The 16748-nt window shown below is 51.9% G+C and overlaps 3 non-coding genes across 3 annotated transcripts; all 3 read left to right on the plus strand.

Moving 5' to 3' along the window:
* Positions 1 to 2588: 2588 nt before the first annotated feature.
* LOC135372866 (U2 spliceosomal RNA) lies at positions 2589 to 2778 on the plus strand. The gene has a single exon (XR_010416143.1). It is a non-coding gene; the product is annotated as a U2 spliceosomal RNA (small nuclear RNA).
* A 5297-nt stretch (positions 2779 to 8075) lies between these two features.
* On the plus strand, positions 8076 to 8265 carry LOC135372867 (U2 spliceosomal RNA). Its single transcript, XR_010416144.1, has one exon. It is a non-coding gene; the product is annotated as a U2 spliceosomal RNA (small nuclear RNA).
* Positions 8266 to 14243: 5978 nt separating this feature from the next.
* Positions 14244 to 14430, plus strand: LOC135372880 (U2 spliceosomal RNA). Its single transcript, XR_010416150.1, has one exon. It is a non-coding gene; the product is annotated as a U2 spliceosomal RNA (small nuclear RNA).
* Positions 14431 to 16748: the final 2318 nt, after the last annotated feature.

The raw sequence follows: 16748 nt of genomic DNA on the forward strand, positions 1-16748 counted from the left end.
ACGACCCACGGCAAATCCAGAAGATATATAGGCGGAACAGGCGACAAGCTATACGACTCATCTGCGACGGGTCATCAAGAAGATGCGAAATTCCATGTGAGCAAGTAGAGGAACACTTCACCACGCTGTGGCAGCCGGAGGTGTGCAGCACAAATATTTTCCACGACCGCCCCTGCGCCACAACTGAGGTAGACCTCGGCCGGTTCACACCGCAGGAAGTCAGAAGAAAAGCCACAAAAGCTGAGAACACTGCACCTGGCGATGACCGTCTAACCTATAGGCACTGGCTGGATGTTGACCCTGATGGCATCTTCATGGCATCTACTTTCAACATCTGCCTAAAATACAAGCGGATCCCGGACTCATGGAGAACTTCTAACACTGTCCTAATATTCAAGAAGGGGGACTCGGCCGACATATCCAACTGGCGGCCTATTTCCATAGCAAGAACCCTGAACAAGCTCTACACCGGCTGCCTGGCGTCGAGGCTCCAGTCTTGGATAATACAGAACAACGTGCTTAGCCCGACCCAGAAAGGATTCTTGCCTCACGATGGTGTGTACGAACATAACTACATCCTGCAGCACCACATCAATGACGCAAGGGCTAACAACAAGGAACTGTGTGCAGCATTCTTGGACTTCTCAAACGCATTTGGTTCAATCCCTCACACAGCCATCATCGAAGCAGTAGGAGCAGCTGGCTGTGGAGCTGACTTCAAGGATATTGTAACCGACCTCTACAACAACAACACAAGCCGTGTCCTCACCAATGGGGAGTCTACTCACCCCATTCCCATGCAAAGAGGAATCAGGCAGGGCTGTCCCCTGAGTGGCCTGCTTTTCAACATGACAGTTGACCCCATCCTTCGAGACATCCAAGGCGACAGCACAAAGCACGCTGTCCTCGCCTATGCTGATGACATCACACCACTAGCGGACAACCCCACTCTACTGCAGCAGCAAATCGACAGAATCGCAGCACTAGCATCTTCATTATGCCTGACCCTCAACCCTAGCAAGTGCAAATCTATCCATGTTTCTGGCCATAGACCTGTCGGGATCCGGGAGACGGAATTCCACATCCGGGACACCCCAATCACCATCTTAAAGGAGTTCGAGTCCTTCAGCTACCTTGGACGTCCTGTAGGCTTCAATGTGCTAAAGGACGAAACGACAATCGAGGCAGCCATCAGCACTGCAAAGAAGATCCTGACATCAATGTTAGCACCATGGCAACGCCTAGATGCACTAAAGACTTTCGTCTACCCGTCCCTGAACTTCTCCATGCGCTGTGGTTCCTTAGGAAAAACCGACTGGATGAGACTTGACCAGGAGCTACGGCCGCTTATCAAGAGGACCCTCTACATCCCGAGCAATGCAGCCAACGAGTACATCTACAGTAAATCTGGAATGGGAGGCTGCGGAATCCCACTGGCAGCTGAGACCAGTGATGTAGCTCGGATAGACGGCGCCTTCAAACTCCTGACGTCGCGCGATCCAGTTGTTGCCCATATTGCCAAGGAGAACCTCTTCCACACTGTCAGCAAGCGCCTGCGTGCCACCTGCTCCGCATCCGACGTGGAGTCCTTCCTGGCTGGGGACACCGAGGGGCCCTTCAGAATATCCACCAACGAGCTCGGCAACGTATGGACTGAGGCTAGGAAGGCCTCCCGTCGCCTCGGAGTAACATGGACCATTGAGGAAGGTGGGCTGAGCATCTCGAGGAAGGACAAGACCATGACTGAACGCTGGAGAACCAGGATCATGCGCACCCTGCGCGACCAACTGGACAAAGAACGCTCACAGGAACTCTGTGACCTGGCCAACCAGGGCAAAGCAATGGACTGCGCAAGACTCGACCCCAGCAGCACCCACTTCATCAGCAAAGGCCTGTACACACGCTTCGCCGACTGGAGATTCATCCATCGAGCCCGCCTCAATCTCCATCCGTTGAACGGCGCAAGGACCTGGGGACATGGCGACAAAAGATGCCGCAGATGTGGCTACTCCAACGAAACATTACCCCATGTCGTGTGCCACTGCATGAGGCAAAGCCAGGCAATGACGAAGCGGCACAACGACATCGTTGAGCGAGTGAAAACAGCGGCTGCAGCGAAATACACCGTTATATCAGAAAACCGCCCTGTTGGTGACACGCAGCTTCGCCCAGACCTCATCCTTGCCCGTGGAGAAGAAGCTGTCATCGTCGACGTCACCTGCCCATTCGAGAACCGTGCCACAGCCTTCCAGCAAGCCCGCACAAACAAACTCAACAAGTACCAGCCAGTAAAGGAACACCTACAACGAAGGTACCAACGTGTCACCATTGAACCTATTGTGGTTGGTGCACTCGGCTGCTGGGACCCTGAAAATGACCGTTTCCTGCACCGCCTCTGCTCTCGGAGGTATCTGAAGAAAATGAAGAAACTTTGTGTGAGCTCGGTAATATCCGCCAAACGGGACATTTATGCCGCGCACGTTTCCAACTCCTGAAACGGGATACCTAACACTGTTAGTTTCTTTTACCCTCTTGACTACTATGAATCTCTTCTACATCCTCTCATGCGACCACTGTACATATCCCCATTGTCTTGTATAACGAAAATAATATCCTGAATAAATCTCTGTTCTTATCAGCTTAATATCTGATACGAGCCCTATTTGGACTCACGATATTAATCTTATTTTTGGCCCGAGACAGTGTGTCTGAAGCTCGCCTCGGCACTGTCAAGGGTTGCCCTGGTATTGCACTACCTCCAGGTGTGGCCCACCCGTCTCAAAACAAAAAACAGAAATTCCGAAACAGCATCAATAAGCATCAGCCATGATGACCAGAGACAGGCAAAAGAGGGAAGCGTAGAAACAACACCAAGCAAAGCAGGGAACCTACAGCAGACACAGAACGCACTGGAGACAACCACTGGGAAATGTCCTGTCTGGCCACTAGGGTACACATTCATTCATTCATTCATTCATTCATTCATTCAATCTATCTATCTATCTATCTATCTATCTATCTATCTATCTATCTATCTATCTATCTATCTATCTATCTATCTATCTATCTATCTATCTATCTATCTATCTATCTATCTATCTATCTATCTATCTATCTATCTATCTATCTATCTATCTATCTATCTATCTATCTATCTATCTATCTATCTATCTATCTATCTATCTATCTATCTATCTATCTATCTATCTATCTATCTATCTATCTATCTATCTATCTATCTATCTATCTATCTATCTATCTATCTATCTATCTATCTATCTATCTATCTATCTATCTATCTATCTATCTATCTATCTATCTATCTATCTATCTATCTATCTATCTATCTATCTATCTATCTATCTATCTATCTATCTATCTATCTATCTATCTATCTATCTATCTATCTATCTATCTTTCTTTCTTTCTTTCTTTCTTTCTTTCTTTCTTTCTTTCTTTCTTTCTTTCTTTCTTTCTTTCTTTCCTTCCTTCCTTCCTTCCTTCCTTCTTCCTTTCTTTCTTTCTTTCTCTCTTTCTTTCTTTCTTTCTTTCTCTCTCTCTTGCAATTTCCAATCAATCATTTTTATCTCACGGGCCGTGATGCATTAGCACTAACACCCTAGTATTCCGTACCCATATACCACGATGCCCAAACCGGCGACGTGCCACGCGCGGACGTAGAAGGCGAGACTGCGACAGAAGCGAAACGGGGGAGACGTGCAGTGTATATCTCTTCTCGGTCTTTTGGCGGATACAAGGGAGAAAGAAACACGAGTTCCGTCCGCTAACATGCGCATTTCATGCAGTCCGACTATCATTCTAGTGCTTCTTACACGCACCACATCATGTTGAATTTGGCGACGTGACACCCGAGGAGGCAGGTGCCGCGACCGTGACCAGAGCGTAAGATGGACGTGTAATATTTATCGCTTCTCGGCCTTTTGGCTAAGATCAAAGTGTAGTACCTTGATCGCCAAAGGCCTGAGAGTGGTGGCCCCAGTACTCCTAGCGTGTACCGCCCTTTTCAGGGCGAATACGGTGCCAGCCGAGGACAAGGCCCGCTTGCGGGTTTGGTTTCATCGCCCCTTGTTCCGAGGCAGCCTCTCTCTCACAGGTGGTGTTAAGTAGGTGGCCCTGCCACCTACCGCCCTTTTCAGGGCGTTGAACACCAGCCGAAGGAGGGCCCTCTTCTGGGCTTGGTTGATCGCCCCCTCCCAAGGCCGCCTGACTTGGGTATATCCCAATGGAGTCTGCTCCTACTGCCGCCACTGGAGCGGAGCAGTGCCGATCGACAGGCGACTGCCCCAGCAGCCCTCTACAGCTACTGCCCCGTAGCCCTTTACACTGCGGGGGAGGCTCGGTCCTTATGTCCTCTATGAGGACGCCGGACCTCGGGACGTCGCCCCATGAACCACTCGTACAAGAGCTGCCCCGGACAAGCCCTCATGCCGCGGTGACTGAGGAAGCCACACCAAACCACAGTGCCGCCCGGATCCGGCAGCCTTCCAGAGAGGGAGAAACTCTCACCGTGTTCTTCCCCCTGCCAGACCACTTCGTGTGCCCAGAGGATGGGTGCACACAGGCATTCCGCTCAAATGCATGGACAAGCCAGAGGCAGTCACTATCAAGACACCTGGAACAAGGGCACGACCTCCGTGTCACAAAGTTCATTTACCACTGCCTGATGTGCAACCAGTCAATGGGAAGCCGCCCTAAAAACCACAGATGCAGCACGGTCTCCGCACAACCTCCACTACTCCAAGACCCTACAGCCTTCCGGCATGAGTGTGACCTCTGCCACAACACGTTCCCAAGCAGGAAGGGACTGCATAACCACATGGTATGGCATAGGCGTGAAGCAGCAAGGACCGCAAGGACGGATCGCAATCGCACGATACTACCACCAGGACAAGACCCCGAGCCAGAAGCTGTAGACCCCGAGGAGGACAACACCACATCTCAGTCTACATCAATATCGCCTACCGCAGAGGAGTTGGCTAACTCCCTGATGGAAATCCCAGAAGCTGTAGCAGAACCAGAACACGTCGAACCCGAGGACAACAGCGCCACAACTCAGCTTGCATCAACATTGACTCCCACAGGGGAATCGGCTAACTCCTTGATGGAATCCCAGGCCTCCTCTTCTAACACAATTGAGCCGTGTTGCCCCACGGATCTCACAGGCAATGCTGCAGCCATCATCAACTCCAATGCCATTGCCACCCTGGATCATCCTGAAGTGGACACCATCACAGGAATTGGGGAAAGGAGCGACAGTCCTGACCTGCCACAACCCGAGCCCCTAGACAAGTTCATACTATCTGACTTCGTTTCTGAGCTGAACAACATCCTAGAGGGAGCTGCCGCTTCGACCAACTGGGCCAGATTTGAGGATATTCTCGAGGAAGCCACCCAAGTTGCCTCCAATGCCGTTCGCCTTCCTCCTCCACGGGACGGTGTGTCACGGCCAAAAAAAGGTCAACCCAGACGACCCACGGCAAATCCAGAAGATATATAGGCGGAACAGGCGACAAGCTATACGACTCATCTGCGACGGGTCATCAAGAAGATGCGAAATTCCATGTGAGCAAGTAGAGGAACACTTCACCACGCTGTGGCAGCCGGAGGTGTGCAGCACAAATATTTTCCACGACCGCCCCTGCGCCACAACTGAGGTAGACCTCGGCCGGTTCACACCGCAGGAAGTCAGAAGAAAAGCCACAAAAGCTGAGAACACTGCACCTGGCGATGACCGTCTAACCTATAGGCACTGGCTGGATGTTGACCCTGATGGCATCTTCATGGCATCTACTTTCAACATCTGCCTAAAATACAAGCGGATCCCGGACTCATGGAGAACTTCTAACACTGTCCTAATATTCAAGAAGGGGGACTCGGCCGACATATCCAACTGGCGGCCTATTTCCATAGCAAGAACCCTGAACAAGCTCTACACCGGCTGCCTGGCGTCGAGGCTCCAGTCTTGGATAATACAGAACAACGTGCTTAGCCCGACCCAGAAAGGATTCTTGCCTCACGATGGTGTGTACGAACATAACTACATCCTGCAGCACCACATCAATGACGCAAGGGCTAACAACAAGGAACTGTGTGCAGCATTCTTGGACTTCTCAAACGCATTTGGTTCAATCCCTCACACAGCCATCATCGAAGCAGTAGGAGCAGCTGGCTGTGGAGCTGACTTCAAGGATATTGTAACCGACCTCTACAACAACAACACAAGCCGTGTCCTCACCAATGGGGAGTCTACTCACCCCATTCCCATGCAAAGAGGAATCAGGCAGGGCTGTCCCCTGAGTGGCCTGCTTTTCAACATGACAGTTGACCCCATCCTTCGAGACATCCAAGGCGACAGCACAAAGCACGCTGTCCTCGCCTATGCTGATGACATCACACCACTAGCGGACAACCCCACTCTACTGCAGCAGCAAATCGACAGAATCGCAGCACTAGCATCTTCATTATGCCTGACCCTCAACCCTAGCAAGTGCAAATCTATCCATGTTTCTGGCCATAGACCTGTCGGGATCCGGGAGACGGAATTCCACATCCGGGACACCCCAATCACCATCTTAAAGGAGTTCGAGTCCTTCAGCTACCTTGGACGTCCTGTAGGCTTCAATGTGCTAAAGGACGAAACGACAATCGAGGCAGCCATCAGCACTGCAAAGAAGATCCTGACATCAATGTTAGCACCATGGCAACGCCTAGATGCACTAAAGACTTTCGTCTACCCGTCCCTGAACTTCTCCATGCGCTGTGGTTCCTTAGGAAAAACCGACTGGATGAGACTTGACCAGGAGCTACGGCCGCTTATCAAGAGGACCCTCTACATCCCGAGCAATGCAGCCAACGAGTACATCTACAGTAAATCTGGAATGGGAGGCTGCGGAATCCCACTGGCAGCTGAGACCAGTGATGTAGCTCGGATAGACGGCGCCTTCAAACTCCTGACGTCGCGCGATCCAGTTGTTGCCCATATTGCCAAGGAGAACCTCTTCCACACTGTCAGCAAGCGCCTGCGTGCCACCTGCTCCGCATCCGACGTGGAGTCCTTCCTGGCTGGGGACACCGAGGGGCCCTTCAGAATATCCACCAACGAGCTCGGCAACGTATGGACTGAGGCTAGGAAGGCCTCCCGTCGCCTCGGAGTAACATGGACCATTGAGGAAGGTGGGCTGAGCATCTCGAGGAAGGACAAGACCATGACTGAACGCTGGAGAACCAGGATCATGCGCACCCTGCGCGACCAACTGGACAAAGAACGCTCACAGGAACTCTGTGACCTGGCCAACCAGGGCAAAGCAATGGACTGCGCAAGACTCGACCCCAGCAGCACCCACTTCATCAGCAAAGGCCTGTACACACGCTTCGCCGACTGGAGATTCATCCATCGAGCCCGCCTCAATCTCCATCCGTTGAACGGCGCAAGGACCTGGGGACATGGCGACAAAAGATGCCGCAGATGTGGCTACTCCAACGAAACATTACCCCATGTCGTGTGCCACTGCATGAGGCAAAGCCAGGCAATGACGAAGCGGCACAACGACATCGTTGAGCGAGTGAAAACAGCGGCTGCAGCGAAATACACCGTTATATCAGAAAACCGCCCTGTTGGTGACACGCAGCTTCGCCCAGACCTCATCCTTGCCCGTGGAGAAGAAGCTGTCATCGTCGACGTCACCTGCCCATTCGAGAACCGTGCCACAGCCTTCCAGCAAGCCCGCACAAACAAACTCAACAAGTACCAGCCAGTAAAGGAACACCTACAACGAAGGTACCAACGTGTCACCATTGAACCTATTGTGGTTGGTGCACTCGGCTGCTGGGACCCTGAAAATGACCGTTTCCTGCACCGCCTCTGCTCTCGGAGGTATCTGAAGAAAATGAAGAAACTTTGTGTGAGCTCGGTAATATCCGCCAAACGGGACATTTATGCCGCGCACGTTTCCAACTCCTGAAACGGGATACCTAACACTGTTAGTTTCTTTTACCCTCTTGACTACTATGAATCTCTTCTACATCCTCTCATGCGACCACTGTACATATCCCCATTGTCTTGTATAACGAAAATAATATCCTGAATAAATCTCTGTTCTTATCAGCTTAATATCTGATACGAGCCCTATTTGGACTCACGATATTAATCTTATTTTTGGCCCGAGACAGTGTGTCTGAAGCTCGCCTCGGCACTGTCAAGGGTTGCCCTGGTATTGCACTACCTCCAGGTGTGGCCCACCCGTCTCAAAACAAAAAACAGAAATTCCGAAACAGCATCAATAAGCATCAGCCATGATGACCAGAGACAGGCAAAAGAGGGAAGCGTAGAAACAACACCAAGCAAAGCAGGGAACCTACAGCAGACACAGAACGCACTGGAGACAACCACTGGGAAATGTCCTGTCTGGCCACTAGGGTACACATTCATTCATTCATTCATTCATTCATTCATTCATTCAATCTATCTATCTATCTATCTATCTATCTATCTATCTATCTATCTATCTATCTATCTATCTATCTATCTATCTATCTATCTATCTATCTATCTATCTATCTATCTATCTATCTATCTATCTATCTATCTATCTATCTATCTATCTATCTATCTATCTATCTATCTATCTATCTATCTATCTATCTATCTATCTATCTATCTATCTATCTATCTATCTATCTATCTATCTATCTATCTATCTATCTATCTATCTATCTATCTATCTATCTATCTATCTATCTATCTATCTATCTATCTATCTATCTATCTATCTATCTATCTATCTATCTATCTATCTATCTATCTATCTATCTATCTATCTATCTATCTATCTATCTATCTATCTATCTATCTATCTATCTATCTATCTATCTATCTATCTATCTATCTATCTATCTATCTATCTTTCTTTCTTTCTTTCTTTCTTTCTTTCTTTCTTTCTTTCTTTCTTTCTTTCTTTCTTTCTTTCTTTCTTTCCTTCCTTCCTTCCTTCCTTCCTTCCTTCCTTCTTCCTTTCTTTCTTTCTTTCTCTCTCTCTTTCTTTCTTTCTTTCTTTCTCTCTCTCTTGCAATTTCCAATCAATCATTTTTATCTCACGGGCCGTGATGCATTAGCACTAACACCCTAGTATTCCGTACCCATATACCACGATGCCCAAACCGGCGACGTGCCACGCGCGGACGTAGAAGGCGAGACTGCGACAGAAGCGAAACGGGGGAGACGTGCAGTGTATATCTCTTCTCGGTCTTTTGGCGGATACAAGGGAGAAAGAAACACGAGTTCCGTCCGCTAACATGCGCATTTCATGCAGTCCGACTATCATTCTAGTGCTTCTTACACGCACCACATCATGTTGAATTTGGCGACGTGACACCCGAGGAGGCAGGTGCCGCGACCGTGACCAGAGCGTAAGATGGACGTGTAATATTTATCGCTTCTCGGCCTTTTGGCTAAGATCAAAGTGAAGAAGCGATTGTGTACGACGCCACAGTTGTGTTTGACAATCGACGGGAAGCCTTCCGCAACGCAAGAGCCGAGAAAGAACAAAAATACAGCGTCGTAGGGGATCACCTGCGACAAAGGTTTCAGCGGGTGAGAGTCGAGGCAGTAGTGATCGGTAGCCTGGGCAGTTGGGATCCCAAAAATGACAGGGCCCTAGCACCGATCTGCTCCAAATCTTACCTTCGACTCATGAAGAAACTCTGCGTCAGCGAGGTGATTGCAGCCACAAGGGACGTTTACTACAGCCACGTCACGGGCACCGCACCACGCGAAACCAACCCATAATCCTTATAGCACTGACACCATATTCAACCCATGCACTTACTTGTATATAGACTATTAACCCGACATGTATCTTTGTATATAGACTATTAACCCGACATGTATCTTGTGTGATCATATTCTTTTTAGCAATGTAATTAACGCAGCCAATAAACAAATTCTGTTCTTATCAGCTTAATATCTGATACGCTTCTCGGCCTTTTGGCTAAGATCAAAGTGTAGTCTTTCGATCGCCAAAAGGTCTGAGAGTGGTGACACTAAGTACCCCTCGCGGCGTACCGTCCTTTTCAGGACGTTTGGAGTGTCACGCTGAAAGCAAGGCCCCTCTGTGGGTGTGGTTTATAGCCCCTTGTCTAGAAGCAACCACTCTCATAGGTGGTGTTAAGTAGGCGGACTTCTGCCTACCGCCCTTTTCAGGGCGAGGAACACCAGCCGAAGGAGGGCCCACTACTGGGCTTGGTTCATTGCCCCCTCCTGAAGCAGCCTGCCCTGGGGCTGGCCTCCTTGTGACCATGCCCCCGCCAGCCTCGACCAGCGAGATGCGCCGCCCGACCATGACCAGCCGCGAAGCTGACGACTTCCCGCCGTGGACCCCTGCACCCTCTGCCGCCCAGGAGGGCACCTACGAAGGCAGGACCCGCCTGCCTGCCTGCCGGCCCGCATCGGATGCCCGGGAAGCCGTGGATCCCGGGCAGCCACGAGATGGCTCACGGACGCCCATCGCTCCGCTCCCTACGCCCAGGACCCCAACAGCCACGTCGAACGACGGCCCCTGCGAGCCTCTACTGCCGCAGCCCCACAGCCCTTTACACTGTGGGGAAGGAGCGGTCTTTATGTCCTCCATGAGGACGCCGTTCTGTGGGACCCCATCGCTCGAAGACGTGACAGCCACGCAGGAGAGCCCAACGGGCGAGCTTTTGCTGTGCCACGGGCCGCGGCAGCCAGAAAGGAGCGACGCAGCGCTCACTGTTTTCTTCCCTCTTCCGGACCATTTTGTGTGTCCCGAGGAAGGCTGCACCCTGGCATTCCGGTCTGCAGTATGGACAAGCCAGAGGCAATCCCTGACACGTCACCTTGAACAGGCCCACGGCCACCGCATCAGGGAGGTCCTCTACCACTGCAGCATATGTAACCAGCCGTTGAAAAGTCGGCCTACTTCCCACAAATGTAGGCCAGGCCAGAACCATGAGCAGGGAGGAAACCACACCTCATTTCCCCACGCCTGCGAAGTGTGCCAGGAGTCGTTCCCTAGCCGGAAGGGCTTACACAACCACACGGTATGGCATCGCCGGGAAGCAGCCAGAGCCGCAAGAATTGCCCGCAGTCGTGCGAGCGACCCGCTCCCAGTGCCCGGAGATGAGACCATGCCTGAGGAAGAACACAATGGGGACCAGCACATCGCCACACCCACTCCCTCTGCTCCGCCGTCCGAGGAGCAAGACAACGGTGACCTCCACGCCTCCGCAACCACTGCTCCCGCTTCACCACTGACGGCGCACACAGCAACACTACCAGGAGCCAGCCATGAGATTTCTGTCACCAATCGGAGCCCACCGTCACGCTCGGCCACACCTGAGCTCTCCTTGGACTCACCCCTCATCTCAATGGAGGAAGACGCGCCCGGTGGCACGCCGGACGACAACAACACGGGGCCGGAAAATGAGCAACAGCCGCCTTCCCTCAACGAGGACTTTCCTCTGTCAATCTTCGTCCCTAGAGTGCAGCAGATACTGGACTTGGAACCAACAAATGAAAACTGGTCCAGCTTCGAACAGATCCTGGAAGAGGCAACAAGAGCAACTGCAGATGCTGTGCGCCTACCGCCCCCTAGAGAAGGCACCACACGCCCAAGGGAGATAAATCCGGACGACCCAAGGCAAATCCAGAAGCTGTACCGCCGCAACAGGAGACAAGCTGTGCGGCTTATATGTGATGGACAGTCAAAGAAGTGCGGCATACCGAGCGGCGATGTAGAGGAATTCTTCTCCTCGACATGGCAACACGAAGAGTGCGATACCGGCCTGCTTCGCGAAAGACCAAGGGCCTCAACTGAAGTCGATCTCGGATACTTCAGCCCTCAGGAGGTGCGGCGAAAAGCAGCCAAATCCGAAAACACAGCCCCTGGCGATGACCGCATAACGTACAGGCACTGGCTTGATGTGGATCCAGATGGGACCTTTATGGCCTCTGTCTTCAACGTGTGCCTGAAGTACAAGCGTGTGCCGGACACCTGGAGGACATCAACCACCGTCCTGATCTACAAGAAAGGAAACCCGGACGACATCGCCAACTGGAGGCCCATCACCATTGCGAGGACACTGAACAAATTATACACAGGTTGCCTGGCTGCAAGACTCCAGTCATGGATCCAGCAGCAAGAAGTCTTGAGCCCCTCCCAAAAAGGATTCATGCCGCATGATGGCGTGTTTGAACACAATTTTATCTTGCAACACCGCATCGACGAGGCAAGGACCAACAACAAGGACCTCTGCGCGGCGTTCCTTGATTTCTCCAACGCTTTTGGGTCCATCACCCACAATGCCATAATTGAAGCCGTCGACGCAGCAGGTGCCGGACCGCACTTCACAGCCATCGTGAAGGACCTATACACGGACAACACCACCCGTATCCTCACCAACGGAGAGGCCACGTGTAACATCCCGGTACGAAGAGGAATCCGGCAGGGCTGCCCCCTAAGCGGTCTGCTATTCAATCTAGCAATAGACCCCATCCTTCGAGGCATCCAGGGCATCGGCACCAAGCACGCAGTCCTCGCCTACGCGGATGATATCACACCGCTTGCCGAAGCCCCGGAGCTCCTCCAAACCAGGATTGATAGCATCGCAGCCATGGCGTCCACTCTTCGGCTGAAGCTAAACCCTGCGAAATGCAAATCACTGCATATATCTGGGCGACGGCCTGTTGGAATTCGGGAAACCGAGTTCCACATTCAGGAGACCACGATGCCCATCCTGAAGGAGTTCGAGAGCTTCTCCTACCTCGGAAGACCGGTAGGCTTCAACATCCTCCCGGACACCACAACAATCGAGACCGCCATCAACACGGGAAAGAAGCTCTTGACCTCCATGCTGGCCCCCTGGCAGCGCCTGGATGCCCTAAAAACCTTCGTCTATCCAGCGCTGAACTTCACCATGCGATGCGGCAACCTGGGGAAGACAGAATGGACAAGGCTGGACAACGAGCTGCGACCGCTCTTTAAGAGGACCCTTTACATCCCGAGCAACGCGGCAAATGAGTACTTGTATGGAAAGAGTGGAAAAGGTGCCTGCGGAATCCCGCTGGCCGCAGAAACCAGTGACATTGCAAGAATTGACTGCGCCTTCAAGCTCCTGACATCACCTGATCCTGGCATCGCCAAGGCAGCCCAGGACGACCTCCTCAACACGGTCTCGAAGCGCCTGCGGACCATGTGCACGCCAAGCGATGCCGAACTCTTCCTCGCTGGGGACACAGAGGGGCCTTTCAGATCCTCCTCAAACGAACTCCGCAATGTATGGACGGAAGCAAGAAAGGCCTCTCGCCGTTTGGATGTCAAGTGGACCCTGGAAGGTGGCATCGCCATCACCCGCAAAGACAAGACGATGACGGCGCGCTGGAGAAGGCACATCATGCGCACTATGCGCGACCAGCTGGACGTAGAGCGCAACCAGCAACTCCACAGCCTGCCCAGCCAAGGAAAGGCAGTCGAATGCGCCGGCCTGGACGCCGCCAGCACCCACTTCCTCAGGACAGGCTTCTGCACCCGGTTCGCGGACTGGAGGTTCATTCATCGAGCCAGGTTAAACCTCCTTCCACTTAACGGTGCACGAGCCTGGAGCCACAGTGACAAGCGCTGCCGCAAGTGCGGGTACCAGGCTGAGACCCTCCCTCACGTCGTGTGCCACTGCATGACCCAAAGCCGGGCCCTAACGGCGAGACACAACTCCGTTGTCGAGCGAGTGAAGTCAGCCTCGGGGTCAAAGTTCACCGTTGTTTCCGAGAACCGCCCCGTTGGTGACACCCAGCTGCGCCCAGACCTCCTGCTCGCCCGTGGAGAAGAGGCCGTGATCGTGGACATCACCTGCCCGTTCGACAATCGCCCCTCCGCCCTGCAAGAAGCTCGTGCCGCAAAAATCACGAAATACCAGCCCGTGAAGGAGTTCCTACTACGAAGGTATCAGCGCGTCACCATCGAGCCAGTAGTCGTCGGAGCCTTAGGGTCCTGGGACCCCGAAAACGACCGGTTCCTTCGACGCGTCTGCTCGCGAAGGTACCTTAAGAAGATGAAGAAACTCTGCGTGAGCTCTGTCATCGCTGCCACCAGGGACATATACGCAGCACATGTTGCCAGGACGTGACCTCCAAACAAGCCACCAAAGGAACCATGCAAAAAGTTGATAGAGTGGTATTTTGCTCAATGAAACTTTTAACAACCCATCCTACATGTATAAAGCAACTAACATCATGAATAAACTTCTGTTCTTATCAGCTTAATATCTGATACGAGCCCTATTTGGACTCACGATATTAATCTTATTTTTGGCCCGAGACAGTGTGTCTGAAGCTCGCCTCGGCACTGTCAAGGGTTGCCCTGGTATTGCACTACCTCCAGGTGTGGCCCACCCGTCTCAAAACAAAAAACAGAAATTCCGAAACAGCATCAATAAGCATCAGCCATGATGACCAGAGACAGGCAAAAGAGGGAAGCGTAGAAACAACACCAAGCAAAGCAGGGAACCTACAGCAGACACAGAACGCACTGGAGACAACCACTGGGAAATGTCCTGTCTGGCCACTAGGGTACACATTCATTCATTCATTCATTCATTCATTCATTCATTCATTCAATCTATCTATCTATCTATCTATCTATCTATCTATCTATCTATCTATCTATCTATCTATCTATCTATCTATCTATCTATCTATCTATCTATCTATCTATCTATCTATCTATCTATCTATCTATCTATCTATCTATCTATCTATCTATCTATCTATCTATCTATCTATCTATCTATCTATCTATCTATCTATCTATCTATCTATCTATCTATCTATCTATCTATCTATCTATCTATCTATCTATCTATCTATCTATCTATCTATCTATCTATCTATCTATCTATCTATCTATCTATCTATCTATCTATCTATCTATCTATCTATCTATCTATCTATCTTTCTTTCTTTCTTTCTTTCTTTCTTTCTTTCTTTCTTTCTTTCTTTCTTTCTTTCTTTCTTTCTTTCTTTCTTTCTTTCCTTCCTTCCTTCCTTCCTTCCTTCTTCCTTTCTTTCTTTCTTTCTCTCTCTCTTTCTTTCTTTCTTTCTTTCTCTCTCTCTTGCAATTTCCAATCAATCATTTTTATCTCACGGGCCGTGATGCATTAGCACTAACACCCTAGTATTCCGTACCCATATACCACGATGCCCAAACCGGCGACGTGCCACGCGCGGACGTAGAAGGCGAGACTGCGACAGAAGCGAAACGGGGGAGACGTGCAGTGTATATCTCTTCTCGGTCTTTTGGCGGATACAAGGGAGAAAGAAACACGAGTTCCGTCCGCTAACATGCGCATTTCATGCAGTCCGACTATCATTCTAGTGCTTCTTACACGCACCACATCATGTTGAATTTGGCGACGTGACACCCGAGGAGGCAGGTGCCGCCACCGTGACCAGAGCGTAAGATGGACGTGTAATATTTATCGCTTCTCGGCCTTTTGGCTAAGATCAAAGTGTAGTCTTTCGATCGCCAAAAGGTCTGAGAGTGGTGACACTAAGTACCCCTCGCGGCGTACCGTCCTTTTCAGGACGTTTGGAGTGTCACGCTGAAAGCAAGGCCCCTCTGTGGGTGTGGTTTATAGCCCCTTGTCTAGAAGCAACCACTCTCATAGGTGGTGTTAAGTAGGCGGACTTCTGCCTACCGCCCTTTTCAGGGCGAGGAACACCAGCCGAAGGAGGGCCCACTACTGGGCTTGGTTCATTGCCCCCTCCTGAAGCAGCCTGCCCTGGGGCTGGCCTCCTTGTGACCATGCCCCCGCCAGCCTCGACCAGCGAGATGCGCCGCCCGACCATGACCAGCCGCGAAGCTGACGACTTCCCGCCGTGGACCCCTGCACCCTCTGCCGCCCAGGAGGGCACCTACGAAGGCAGGACCCGCCTGCCTGCCTGCCGGCCCGCATCGGATGCCCGGGAAGCCGTGGATCCCGGGCAGCCACGAGATGGCTCACGGACGCCCATCGCTCCGCTCCCTACGCCCAGGACCCCAACAGCCACGTCGAACGACGGCCCCTGCGAGCCTCTACTGCCGCAGCCCCACAGCCCTTTACACTGTGGGGAAGGAGCGGTCTTTATGTCCTCCATGAGGACGCCGTTCTGTGGGACCCCATCGCTCGAAGACGTGACAGCCACGCAGGAGAGCCCAACGGGCGAGCTTTTGCTGTGCCACGGGCCGCGGCAGCCAGAAAGGAGCGACGCAGCGCTCACTGTTTTCTTCCCTCTTCCGGACCATTTTGTGTGTCCCGAGGAAGGCTGCACCCTGGCATTCCGGTCTGCAGTATGGACAAGCCAGAGGCAATCCCTGACACGTCACCTTGAACAGGCCCACGGCCACCGCATCAGGGAGGTCCTCTACCACTGCAGCATATGTAACCAGCCGTTGAAAAGTCGGCCTACTTCCCACAAATGTAGGCCAGGCCAGAACCATGAGCAGGGAGGAAACCACACCTCATTTCCCCACGCCTGCGAAGTGTGCCAGGAGTCGTTCCCTAGCCGGAAGGGCTTACACAACCACACGGTATGGCATCGCCGGGAAGCAGCCAGAGCCGCAAGAATTGCCCGCAGTCGTGCGAGCGACCCGCTCCCAGTGCCCGGAGATGAGACCATGCCTGAGGAAGAACACAATGGGGACCAGCACATCGCCACACCCACTCCCTCTGCTCCG

Source organism: Ornithodoros turicata, unplaced genomic scaffold (genome assembly GCF_037126465.1).
Source record: "Ornithodoros turicata isolate Travis unplaced genomic scaffold, ASM3712646v1 Chromosome17, whole genome shotgun sequence".
In the NCBI taxonomy this organism is placed as follows: Eukaryota; Metazoa; Arthropoda; class Arachnida; order Ixodida; family Argasidae; genus Ornithodoros; species Ornithodoros turicata.